Raw genomic sequence first — 12,804 nt, 5'->3', positions numbered from 1 at the left:
TAGAAAGTGTTATTCTTTCACAGCATTTTCCTATCATCTCATCCCACATGCACCCGTGGCCCATGCCTGCAGTGTAACATTGCTCTTCTTTGCTTCTCACAGTACTGACTCCTACTGCTGTAGCCACTCTCCTAGGGTATAACGCTGCCTCTCTTCTTGGTGGTTTGTCCTAGTTTTCAGAAGCAACTTTGGCCTTTTATAAGGAGAGAATCCCTTCCCTATATGAACGTGTTTCAAGGTACAAAAATTGCCAAGGGAAGCTCTGTATTGAGAGCACAGGATCCATGTGCCTAATCAAAATCAGTTTTTGTGCCATAATAACAGGGTTTTAAAGAGACTGAGGTACAGATAATTGTATTAAATGACTGCTTGGGGGTTAAAAAATAAAGTAGATGTAGAGATGTGGATGGACCAGAGACTGGTATACAGAGTGAAGCAAGTCAGAAAGAGAAAAATAAATATGGTATATTAATGCATATATGTAGAATCTAGAAAAATGATACAGATGAACCAGTTTGCAAGGTGGAAAGAGAGACATAGATGTAGAGAACAAACGTATGGACACCAAGAGGGGGAAGCAGGGGTGGTGTGGGTTGGGATGAATTGAGAGATTGTACATATACATATATGCTGATATGTATAACATAGATAAGTAATAAAAAATTAATTTAAAAAAGAAGATAAAGTAGATATGAATGATAATACGGACTCTGAACTCCTGATATTACCAGATGTATGTTTTACTCTGGCAGTCAAGACATCAGAAGTAATATTCGTGACAAGAAGATACCAGGAAGGGTTTGAGCTTGATGTGTATGTTTACTAGATCTAAGTCGCTTCTCAGTTCTAGTTACAGCTCTCCAAAAATGTTTGGATAGCTGAACAGACATATGAGAGAAAGAAGGTGAAGACTAGATACTATTTGTAGTGAGAAATATAATGTATTCTCAATGCCATCACACATTTACTGAGCTCCTGCTATGTCCTCAATTTAAGTAATATAATGACAGACAATGTATAGCTTAGATTTTTGAAGGTCCAGTAACCCACTGGTCAACAAAGAACACATTTGTAAACTAGTTCATGAGGGCACTGGCCATGGGACACTTAAAAGATCTCAACTGTGAATCCTCATACTGCTCTCCATGACTCACCTCTGTAATGATTCTGGATGCCTCAATGACAATTATTAAAAAAGGAATAAAGTGTGAAATCTGACTACATAGAAAGTTCAAAAGAAATTTTGTTCACAGTGAATGATGATTCTCTTTGGCAGCATTTCCCGGACAGTCATGCATGTGCAGCTATGACCAGTTAAACAATCTTCATTATATTCTAATTCTTTTTCATAAACTAACTATAATGCTGCCCTATAAGTCATAAAGAATATAATTTATATATTCTATAATCCCCATTTGCATGTTAACTGTCAGTCTAAAGAAAACCTAAAGAAGAAATTCTGTGAAGGGTGAGCAATGATGTCAGAACCAAAACAAGCACTGTAATTGAATACTAAACAAATATTGACAGTAATGATGGAACAAGTTGTGGACAAAAAAGTAGAAGAAGGAGAAGAAGAAGAAGAAGCTGAAGAAGAAGAAGGAGAAGAAGAAAGAAGGGGAGAGGGAGGAGGAGGCAGAGGAGGAGGATGAGGAGGAGGAGAAGGAGAACTACATTTAAAAAACGGCAAAAGGCAGAGGCAGGCCTATCATATTTGAGAAAGGGTCTGTAATAGGAAAAGAAAACTGGATTTTTGTGTGGGTACACTTATTGAGATACAAGGGTGGGTACTAGGAATCATCTACATGGTTCTAATAAAAACTCTCTGAAGACATGGATGTACCTAGAGTCTGTCATATGGAGTGAAGTAAGTCAGAAAGAGAAAAATAAATATCATATATTGATTAATATATGTGAAAAGAGTTGTGTAGGTGATCTTACTCACAGAGCAGGAATAGAGGCAGACGTAGAGAAAAACGTATGGATACCAAGGGGGGAAATGGGGGGGATGAATTGGGAGTTTGGGATTGACATATATACGCTATTGATACCATGTATAAAACAGATAACTAATGAGAACCTACTGTGTAGCGCAGGGAACTCTACTCAGTGCTCTGTGGTGACCTAAATGAGAAGGAAATCTGAAAAAGAGGGACATATGTATATGTATAGCGGATTCACTTTCTGTACAGTATAAACTAACACAATATTTATTGTGAAGCAACTATACTCCAACAGAAAATAAATAAATAATAAATTAATATTTAAACACCCTCTCTGAATTGTGGTTACAGAGGGAGAGATGGCAATGAGTGTACTTTGTATCCATCAACCTGCCTCTGACAAGTTTTATTTATAGGCTGTTAATCACAGTGTGTTTTCAACAGAGAGGAAAAGCACCCTCCAAAAAAATGTAATAGACTGAAATTCCCGTAGAAATTCCTGTAGAAAACTTACCATTATTAATAAAAGTAAAACAAATGGGATTCAGCATGAATGTTCCTGGGAGAATATTTAACATACTGGTACGAATAAAATAGATTCTGCAACAACCCTAAAAGGAAAGTGAAACTCCATGTCTCAGAAAGAAATTCATTCTACTGATGTGTAAGTAATTAAGGAAATACACCTTCCTGTATTGCCTTTTATGCTTTTAGGAGAAGTGTTCCAAGCCCTCACTTAATAATGGAGTGTTTAGATTTTACCTGTGCTGAAGCATCCTTGTCTGATAAAACGAGACACATGGATGGTTCCTTCTCTCCTACAGTCTAAAAGGATTATTGAATGTTAATATTTAGTAAAGAGCAGCTATACATTTTTGACACTCACCTACACACAAAGAAGAGACACACATTACAAAATGTCTGGATTTGTTCACAAAGAAATGCTAAGATGACAGGAGTTAACACGGAATGGAAGAGAACACGTCTGGACAAAGGCCAGAGCTTGCGGCATAAGCCAATGTTTGCTTCTCTCTAGGTAACGCTTCCCTCTACAGTTTCATCTTTAACTGTCTCATTGTTATAAACAGTAGTTATGACATTTCGTTGAATGGTGTCTAATATTATAGATCATGGAGGTTTGAATTTCAAAAGGCTTTTTTCAAAACTGTACAACTTTCTGAGAAACACTGCTATGGTGCCCACATGCGGGGTGGCTTTCTGGGCATACAGGTCCTTAAAGGTGTTAAAGCTACTTCAAAGCACTAAACCTACACAAATGGAGTCCTGGAGTTTCTTGCACTTCCCTGAGAAACACTGCATAAACTGTCATATCAGTTCTTCAAAGCATAAATGCAGAGCTATTGTGCTTCATAAAATCTTATAGCATAGATTCAATATTACCAGTCCTTTAGACTATGTAAGACAGACAGGAACTCTACATAGCTCTTCATCCTGAGAGCTTCATTAGTAAATACTTGGTGTTGCCTCTATTACAATGTAATGTGAAAATTAGAAACCATATTTCAGTTGTCCTTCTCCTCTACTCACCCCCCCTTCCTTCCTTCCTCCTTTCCTGATTTCTTTCCATTGTTTCCATTCTTACATTAATTATTTATCAATTATCTAATATGTGTCACATAAATGAACTTTGACTTGCAGCTGATCTTAAAAAAATGACATTGTTGGGTGAGGAGAGAGGGACCAAGGATTGTTTCCCAAAACTATAGATTATAACATATAAGAGGAAAAGAGATGCTGTATACCTCCAACAAATGTCAATCCTGCCTCAGAAATCCTCACATCAAGTTAACCATATCTCAGATAGCCTATGACTTCTCTTGGTTTCCATCCCCAGTATACATATAACATGATTTGAGCTAAACTAGCCCCAGATATTTCTATTACTCACCAGACTCCAGAGCAGGGAGACAACCTCTGTGGATCATGGTGCAGCTGCTTTGAGCATAGTGCCAAGCGAGTAGGTTTATAAAGCACTGGTTCTGGCTCTCCCTGGATGAGAGTCCCTGTGGTATAGGGCCTCTTGAGACGCATCAGATGTGCATGTGCCAGACAGAGCTGTCCGTTGCTAATCTCTGTGGGTCTCTGCCAGCTTTCCAGAGGATGTGTGATACAAGTCTGGAACACACAGCCAGGTCTGCTTCAGGCTTCCTTTCTTGAGTTTCCAGCCTATGACCTTCTTAGCTCCATAGAGATCAAAGTCATCACACAGATCATGGCTATTCTGGCCCCAGGAACATCTTGCATTGTGTGTAGAGATCCAGGCCATACAATCCTTGCTATCCTCCAATCCTCCTCCTCCAAATCCAGATAATTGTTCCTTAACTTGTAAATCTCTTGAGGGGTGAGAGTTGAATATCTAGAGCATTATTTCCAGGAGTGATAATATTGATAGATTTTCTTCTAGATAATTTCATTCTGCGCTGATCGGTCTTTGTTACAATAACATAGAGCTTACTTTTCCCTTGCGTTTTCCCTTATTCTCCTCCCTTTGTCCTCAAAGTGAGTTCTTTAAGTTTATTTGAGGAATGGTTATGAGGAGTGGAAGAGATTAAAAGGTTCCAGCAGGAACATATGAAATGGGCCTGGATTTTGTTTTGAAGCAGAGGACAGAGTGATATAATATATATCCTGGTCACAGTAGGTGTGGAGCTAGGCATGAATGGCCTGGGAAATTTGAGGTAAGGACTAAATTGAGCATGAAGTAGAGGGATCATCTCAGGGTACCACACCCACTCCCTAGTTCAGTGCTTCACTAGAAGCACTTGTACAGCTCACCATAACGTTATACTTGTGGCTAAGATTTAATATAGCAAGGGATACCGTGCACGACAGCAAGAAAAAGATATGCATAGGTAAAGGCTAGAGAGGTAACATACAAGCTTCTAAGTATTTCATTTCTTTCTTCAAGGTCAGTCTAGCAGCAAACCTCAGAGACATATGCAAGATGTCTCCATCCAGGGAAGCCTGCTCAAGTTTTGGAGTCCAGAGTCCTTTTTCTTTTTTAATTATTTTATTGAAGTATAGCTGATTTACAATGTTTTGCTACTTTCTATTGCACATCAAATTAGATCAGTTACTTTTCATCTTCTTTTCCATTATGGTTTATCACAGGATATTGAATATAGTTCCCTGTGCTACACAGTAGGACTTTGTTGTTTGTCTATTTTATATATGAGTGTGCATCTGCTAATCCCAAACTTCCAACCCATCCTCCAACTCCCTTCACCCTGGGCAAACACAAGTCTGTTTTCTATGTTCATTTGTATCATATTTTAGATTCCACATATAAGGTCCATGCATGTTGCTGCAAATGGCAGTATTTAACTCTCTTATGGCTGAGTAGTATTCCATTGTATATATATTCCACATCTTCCTTATCCATTCCTCTATTGATGGACAGTTAGGTTTCTTGCATGTCTTGGCTATTGTAAATACTGCTGCTATGAACGTAAGGGTGCATATATCTTTTCAAAGTATAGTTTTCTCAATATATATGCCCAGGTATTTGCTGGATCATATGGCAACTTTATTTTTGGGGGGAACCTCCATACTGTTTTATGTAGTTGGATTTTAGCGTTCTTAAAGCGAGCTGGTTACATAGGCCGTCACATGACCAGAATACGTAGACCCCAAAGCAGACAACAGGAACATGTAATAAATTCTATGTTTATCTTACACATACCACCAACCTGGTTCATTTTGACTTACTGCTTTGGGCAAGGATAATGATGTCATTGCTCAGTAACTCTATGAACATTCCAGAAGATTAGTTCTCAAAGTTTGGTCAAGGACCATCCATTGACATGGTACAGAGATAAACAAAAGCTGAGTACAACAGATTGTTGCATTTACCCTTTCCTTGTAAGGATCTTCTGTGCATTTTCAGGAGTATGTCATGACCCTCCTGACCATGTGTTAGAACTGTTTGCATTCAGCTTGTGTGAAATATGACTAGCTTATAATATGACATAAAAATAATTCTAATCCTAGGTGACTGCAAATAACCAAAAAATACAGTAATTGTCAATTCAAAACTAGATGGACACTATTATGGGTCCTTACATAATAAGGACAATATTTAAAGACGAGACTATGGCGAGAAGAATTGTAATAACTTGCTAGAGATAAACAAGTGGCTAAATAGGAAGGTTATTCATTTCAGAGTATGGAGTATACAATCAGAAATGAACATTTGGAGCTAGAAAATTATCAAAGAATAATAATGGCAGTTGTGAGCATAGACAAACCTGTAAATAAAGAGGAGCAATGGAAAGGTTTCACAAGTGTGCAACATAATCATATTGAGATTTTCAATTATGTTTGGAGCTGTCTGGAGTTGTCTGAGAGTGAAGGCAGGGAAGTCAACCAGCAGAATGGTTAAACAATCTATTTAATTATGAGAGTCTAAATTGAGGTAAGGGCAATGGAAATGTAAAGTGGGGATTCCAGGAAAAATACTAAGAAAGTAAAATCTACAATATTAGTAAGTGATTGGAAATTATGGGAGAGTGAGGGCCATCTGGGGCATGGTTCATATTTTTGGCTGGAGTGAGGAAGTGAATGAGATGCCATTCACAAAAATGGAGAGCTCCAATGTGGGAACAGGAGGAAGTAGCAGTTGAGGATGGAGCAAGAGACAGTAAGTCCTACTTTGGGCTTATTGAGGTTAAGATTTCCATGTGGCATACACAAGAAATTATCCGGGAGTGAGGTATGAACCTGTCTGGAGTCCAGGAGAGAGATGAGTTTAGGACTGAGCAAGGAAACATTTGTATTTGGGAGGCTGGCAGAAAATGTGACAAGTAATATTATCCAGGGAGACCAGAGAATAACCAGAAAAGAGAGGTGTTGGAGGAATTGACAAAGCACAGATATCTAAGGACACGCAAGCAGTCGATAGCGTCAAATATTGACCTGAGGTCCAGTGATAAAGAGACAGGATTTGAAATAGGTTATTTGATATGGTGATTTAGAGTTCACTGGGGACATTTGCCCAAGCAATTTCAATGGAGTCATAGAGACAAAATTTGATTGTAAGTGGAGTTGAAGAGAAAGTGATTTTTCCTTTAGTTTAATTACAAGCAAACTACGTTGTTTGTGGATGCATACTTAGTCATAATAAAAAGAAAAACAGTGAACTGAAGACTGTAAAAGTCAGAATACTGGTTTAACGTGGTGACAGTGGTAAGGCTATGTTTAGGAAAACCTGCAGAGGAAATTTGGGTGTTAATTATTAATTATTTCTTTACTGAAGTGATATTTACATGGATGTTTATTTTACAAAATTTGTCAAATTTGATATTTCATTCCGTGCAGTTTTCTGTCTGTGTTTTATAGTCCAACATAATGTATTTTAAAATGATTTGACAAGCAGACTTTTAATACAATTTATGCATATTATGTTTTCAAGTAGCTTATTTATGAGCCAAAGGTAAAACTAGCGAGGGCCATATGGTTAATAAAATTTTATCTGATGAAGAGAGAGTCTTAAACATTTTTTAAACTGTTGTAAAGCAACTAGTATAAAAGGAGTCACTGCAGATAATTATTTGTGGTTGAAGAAGTATAGTAAATTCATGCTTGGTAGGAAGGTGTAGTAATTTCCTATTGCTGCTACAACAAATTACCACAGTCTCAGTGGTTTAAAGCAGCACAATATTGTAATCTTATTGTTCTGGAGATTAAACATCCAAAACGAATTTTCCTGTGCTAAAATCAAGGTATCTGCAGGACAGGTTCTTTCTGGAAGATATGGAGAAGAATCTGCTGTCTTGCCTTTTTCATATTCTGGCAGGTATTTGCATTCCTTGGCTCATGCCTTTGAGCCCACTCAAAAAATTTGGAATAATCTCCCTGTCTCAAGATCCTTAATCTAATCACATCTGCAAAGTTCATTTAACAAAGTAAGGTAACATATTCATTCACAGGCTAAGATGTGGAGACATTTGATGGGCTGATTCAGCCTACCACTGGAGAAAAACTTAGAGTAAGGAGAAAAACTTGCTTGAAACAGCAGAATATAGGCTGAAAGGAATTTCATGCAGCCATATGAGAGTTAAAGCCAAGGGATAGTCTCATACATATAGGGATAGCAAGTACAATGAAGTTACTCCAGAAGGTCTCATGCAGAGATTGTGGTTGCATCTGGGGATGCTAAGGAGATAGGAAGACTATGTAGAGTTCTAGGAGCCTCTTCTATCCTATTAATGGTAATGTGTAAGGTAGAGAAAGAGGCAGGATTAACTGGAAGAACTAAAATCTCTGGAGCTCTTTCTTATATTCTGAACAACAGAGGAATGTTTATAACAATGAAAATGAATCTGTTCAAATTGCATATATTAATACTGGCAAATCTTAAAAATGTTTCTGTTAAAAAATTTGGTGACTTTTTTGGAAAGCATTTTAAACAATGTTATATACCATATATATGCTTATTATACATACTGTGCTTGTGCTTGTGTTATATACACATATACACATACACATTAAATGTAATGAGGAAGGGAAAAATCATCAACAAACTCAAAATTGTGTGGTTACTTTTGGGAATTGAGTTTGAGGTCTGGTTCAGCAAGAAATGTTTTCCTTTATTGTAACTCATTTTACTTTAAAAATTTGGACTCACTTGTGGCAAAATATTGTAATTCAGTAGAACCAACTGGAAAAATATATGTGGGTTTACTATATTATTTTCTGCATTTTTGCATGCTTGAAGTATTTTCTAATAATAATATATAAACAAAAAAGAAAAAGAGTATTGAGTGGAGGGCAAAATTGAACATCTCAGATAACATTAAAATAAATTCATTTGAAAGTAAAGATAGTTTAATAGTCTTTGAAGAGAGGAGACTACAATTTTTTTCTTTGATATTGGAAGGGAGAATTTGAGGGCATATCTAGATACAGACTCTTTCATGTATGTGAAAGTGAAGAGTTGCAAACATTTGAAATTGCAACTGTGAATTATGAGAAAAGCCACCAAGGGTTTCAAATATATACATTTAAGGCACCAAAAGACCAAATGAAGTAAAGATCATTAATTTGTAGTCATTACAATATTAAAAAAATCCATTGTTATTCTTAACTAGAATTTACAATTACAGGTGTAAGAGTAGAAAATATAAAGATACTTAAATTGATTCTAAAGTTAAGTTTAGAGTTGAGAAGTATAATAAAGAAGAGAGAATGAATACTGATGGAGCCTTTGCAGGAGTATGTGTGATCCATAGTGAATATGAAAGACAATGAAAAAAGGATGGTTATCATAGACTTAGAGAAAGTGAAGTTTTGAAGGATTGGGACTAGAGATCTGAAGGCCGAAGTTCAATACTATGAAGTCAAGGAATGAGCATGCTTGAAAAACAGAATATTATAACAAAGATTGACACACTGGATTTGAGGATTACACTAATTTTTAATGATGATGCTATTTAGTGGCTTGTAACTGAACTGTTGCTAATAATGAATTTAGTAACTGATGCACGGTGAAGCCAAACTGAAAAGCCAGAGTTTGGAGCAAAGTTATTAGTCAAGAAGGCGCCAACCCTGAAGATGGGAGACATAGACTTGTCTCAGGTCCATTTTGCTGGCTGGCCCAGGACCAAGGTTTTTAAAGGCATAAAGAGCAGGGGAGAGGGTTAAGATGTGTGATCAGGTCGTGGACCTTCTTCTGATTGATTGGTGGAGGGGGTAACAGGGTACCCTTTCCAAAATGTCAATCATCGACCTTTTGGATCCAATCAGTCTGGGGTCTGCCCTCTTGTGGTCATCATGTAGTCACATCCTCCACCTCGGGGAGGGAGGTGGGGACCAGGGCAGGAGCTTAGTTTCTGTAGAAGAGCTCAGAGGTATGCAAGGACTGGGGCGGGGAGGGTGAGGGGGGACTCGAGGTGGGGGGGGAGTCAAGGAAGGGAGGGAATACGGGGATATGTGTATAAAAACAGATGATTGAACCTGGTGTACCCCCCAAAAAATAATAATAAAAAAAAAATTGTTATCTGTATCCTTTCAGGAGTAACTAGGAGTCCTGTGACTATTGTCCTAATCGGTAACTGCCTGAGGATTCTACTGTAATCGCAGAGGGCCTAGGAGACTGAATGCTTTTTTTTTTTTTTTTCTTTCTATAAACAGGAAACGGGGCATTGTTTTTTATTTTATTTTTATCTAAGAGGGCTCCCACAGGGACCTGCTCGGTTTCAGTCATGCTGTATTTTTTCTTTGCTGTCTGGCTTATTTCATTCAGCATAATGTTTTCAGGGCTCATCCATATTATAGCATGTATCAGAATTGTATTCCTTTTTTTAATTGAATAATATCCGGTTTCCTGTATACACCACAATTTGTTTAGCATTCATCAGTTGATGTACCTCTGTGATGTTTCCACCATTTGGCTATTGAGAATAATGCTGTAATGAACACTCACACATGAGTATCTGTTTGAGTTCCTGTTTTCAGTTATTTCACGTATATACCTGAGTGGAATGGCTGGATCTGATAGCAATTTTGTTTCACCTTTTTGAGGAACCATTAAAATGTTTTCCATAGTAGCTGCACCATTTTATATTCCCCCTGGCAATATTCTAGGGTTTCAATATTTCCACACCCTGGGACATAAATCTCTAAATGACATACTGCAAACTATAATTACTAATGAAATACAAGCTAGTCAGAATTATGATTCAGTTTGGTTAAATATAAATTTTGATGAGGTTTTTCTCTTGGTTTAGTGTTCATTACCTTAACCTACAATATGAAGGGTCAGATGTTTAAGTATATGATTTGCCTATATAGCAAAGATGGCTTTTCTTGACAGAATAACCTTGTGTGATTTATGTTGACTTTGTTATGTTTTTGATTACGTTTTAAAAAAGCAGATTTTTCAGTTAGGAAAGAGCTAAGGATCTTACAATCATATTACATTCCATCTTTATTTTTTAAAATTTTTACTGCCATTTTCAAATAAATAAGCCAGTATTGTTTCTCAGGTACCTAGGATCCTATGTTAAATGTGCACATATATTGAAGGTTTTGATTTTTTCACTCCCAAAATTGAATCCCGAAAGTAAAATAAGATAAAGACAGTCAATAATACAGAAACAAATAAAAAAATTGCAGTATATCTTTCCTCTTAAAACACTCTTTCAAGGGGGGACTCGAGGAAGGGTTGGGGGGGGAGTCGAGGGAGGGAAGGATTATGGGAATATGTGTATAAAAACAAATGATTGAACTTGGTGTATCCCCCCAAAAATAATAAATAAATAAATAATTAATTAATTAAAAAAAAAAAAACACTCTTTCAGATATCCCATTGGGCGGCTGAAAAAATCACAAAGATTGTTCTTCCACCTTATAAAAAGGGAGGTGCTAGAAATATATAAATTTATTTGGTCTGTTCCCATGGATTAATTTAATAGGAAGAATTGTCAAATTAGAAGAGATGCTCATCATATCTAGATTTGTTCATAACCTCAAGTTATTTTATGACCCTTTATAAATTGTGAGTAAATTATGTGAAATTTATCTTGTCTTGCATAGGTTTCATATTGTCTTCCTTAAAAATCTGTAAGGGGAAAAAACAGATTATGTCTCTATTTGTGATTCCTTTCAACATTCTTTTATTCCATGGATATTAGTGATATTTTAACATCCCTTTTAAACAGCTTTCCTTTGAACAGATTTTCTTTTGAACATCTGCCTAGTTGCCTCATATATGAATAAACTAAAATCATTGAACATATGTTCATTTTATATCTGCATGAGATCATGATTTTACCTTTATCTACAAGTATTCTTTTTTTTTTAATTTATTTATTTATTTACTTTTGGCTACATTGGTTCTTCACTGCTGCACACAGGCTTTATCTAGTTGCAGGAGAGGGCCTACTCTTCATAGCGGTGCGTGGGCTTTTCATTGTGGTGGCTTCTTTTGTTGCAGTGCACTGGCTCTAAGAGCACAAGCTTTATTAGTTGTGGTATGCAAGCTCAGCAGTTGTGGCACATGGGCTTAGCTGCTCTGAAGCATGTGGGATCTTCCTGGAGCAGGGACCAAATCCATGTCCCCTGCATTGACAGGTGGATTCTTAACCACTGTACCACCAGGGAATTCGCTGCAAATAATCTTTTAATAATTGCTGTTTGTGGTTCCAAATATTGTGTGTGACACTCAACATAGAAAATAAGTCAAGCTTAAAAACAAACAACCCAATCAAAAAATGGGCAGAAGACCTAAATAGGCATTTCCCCAAAGAAGACATACAGATGGCCCAGAGCTACATGAAAACTGCTAAACATGACTAATTATTAGCGAACTGCAAATCAAAACTGCAAAGAGGTATTGTAGTTTTGATTTGCACAAAACTGGATAAATGAGCATCATCAGAAAATCTACAAACAATAAATGCTAGAGAGGCTGTGGAGAAAAGGGAACCCTCTCGCACTGTTGGTGGGAATGTAAATTGATACAGCCATTATGGAGAATGGTATGGAGGTTCCTTGAAAAACTAAGAATAGAATTACCAAATGACTTAGCAATCTGACCACTGGGCATATATCCAGAGGAAACCATAACTCAAAAAGACACATGCACCCCAATGTTCATTCCAGCACAATTTACAATAGCCAGGTCATGGAAGCAACCTAAATATCCATCAATAGATGAACGGATAAAGAAAATGTGGTACATATCTACAATGGAATATTACTCAACCATAAAAATGAATGAAATTGGGACATTTGTAGAGACATGGATAGACCTAGAGACTGTCATATAGAGTGAAGTAAATCAGAAAGAGAAAAACAAATATCATATATTAACGCATATATGCAGAATATAGAAAAATGG

The sequence above is a fragment of the Hippopotamus amphibius genome, chromosome 9 (genome assembly GCF_030028045.1).
Source record: "Hippopotamus amphibius kiboko isolate mHipAmp2 chromosome 9, mHipAmp2.hap2, whole genome shotgun sequence".
NCBI lineage: Eukaryota > Metazoa > Chordata > Mammalia > Artiodactyla > Hippopotamidae > Hippopotamus > Hippopotamus amphibius.
This window is presented reverse-complemented; position numbering follows the sequence as displayed.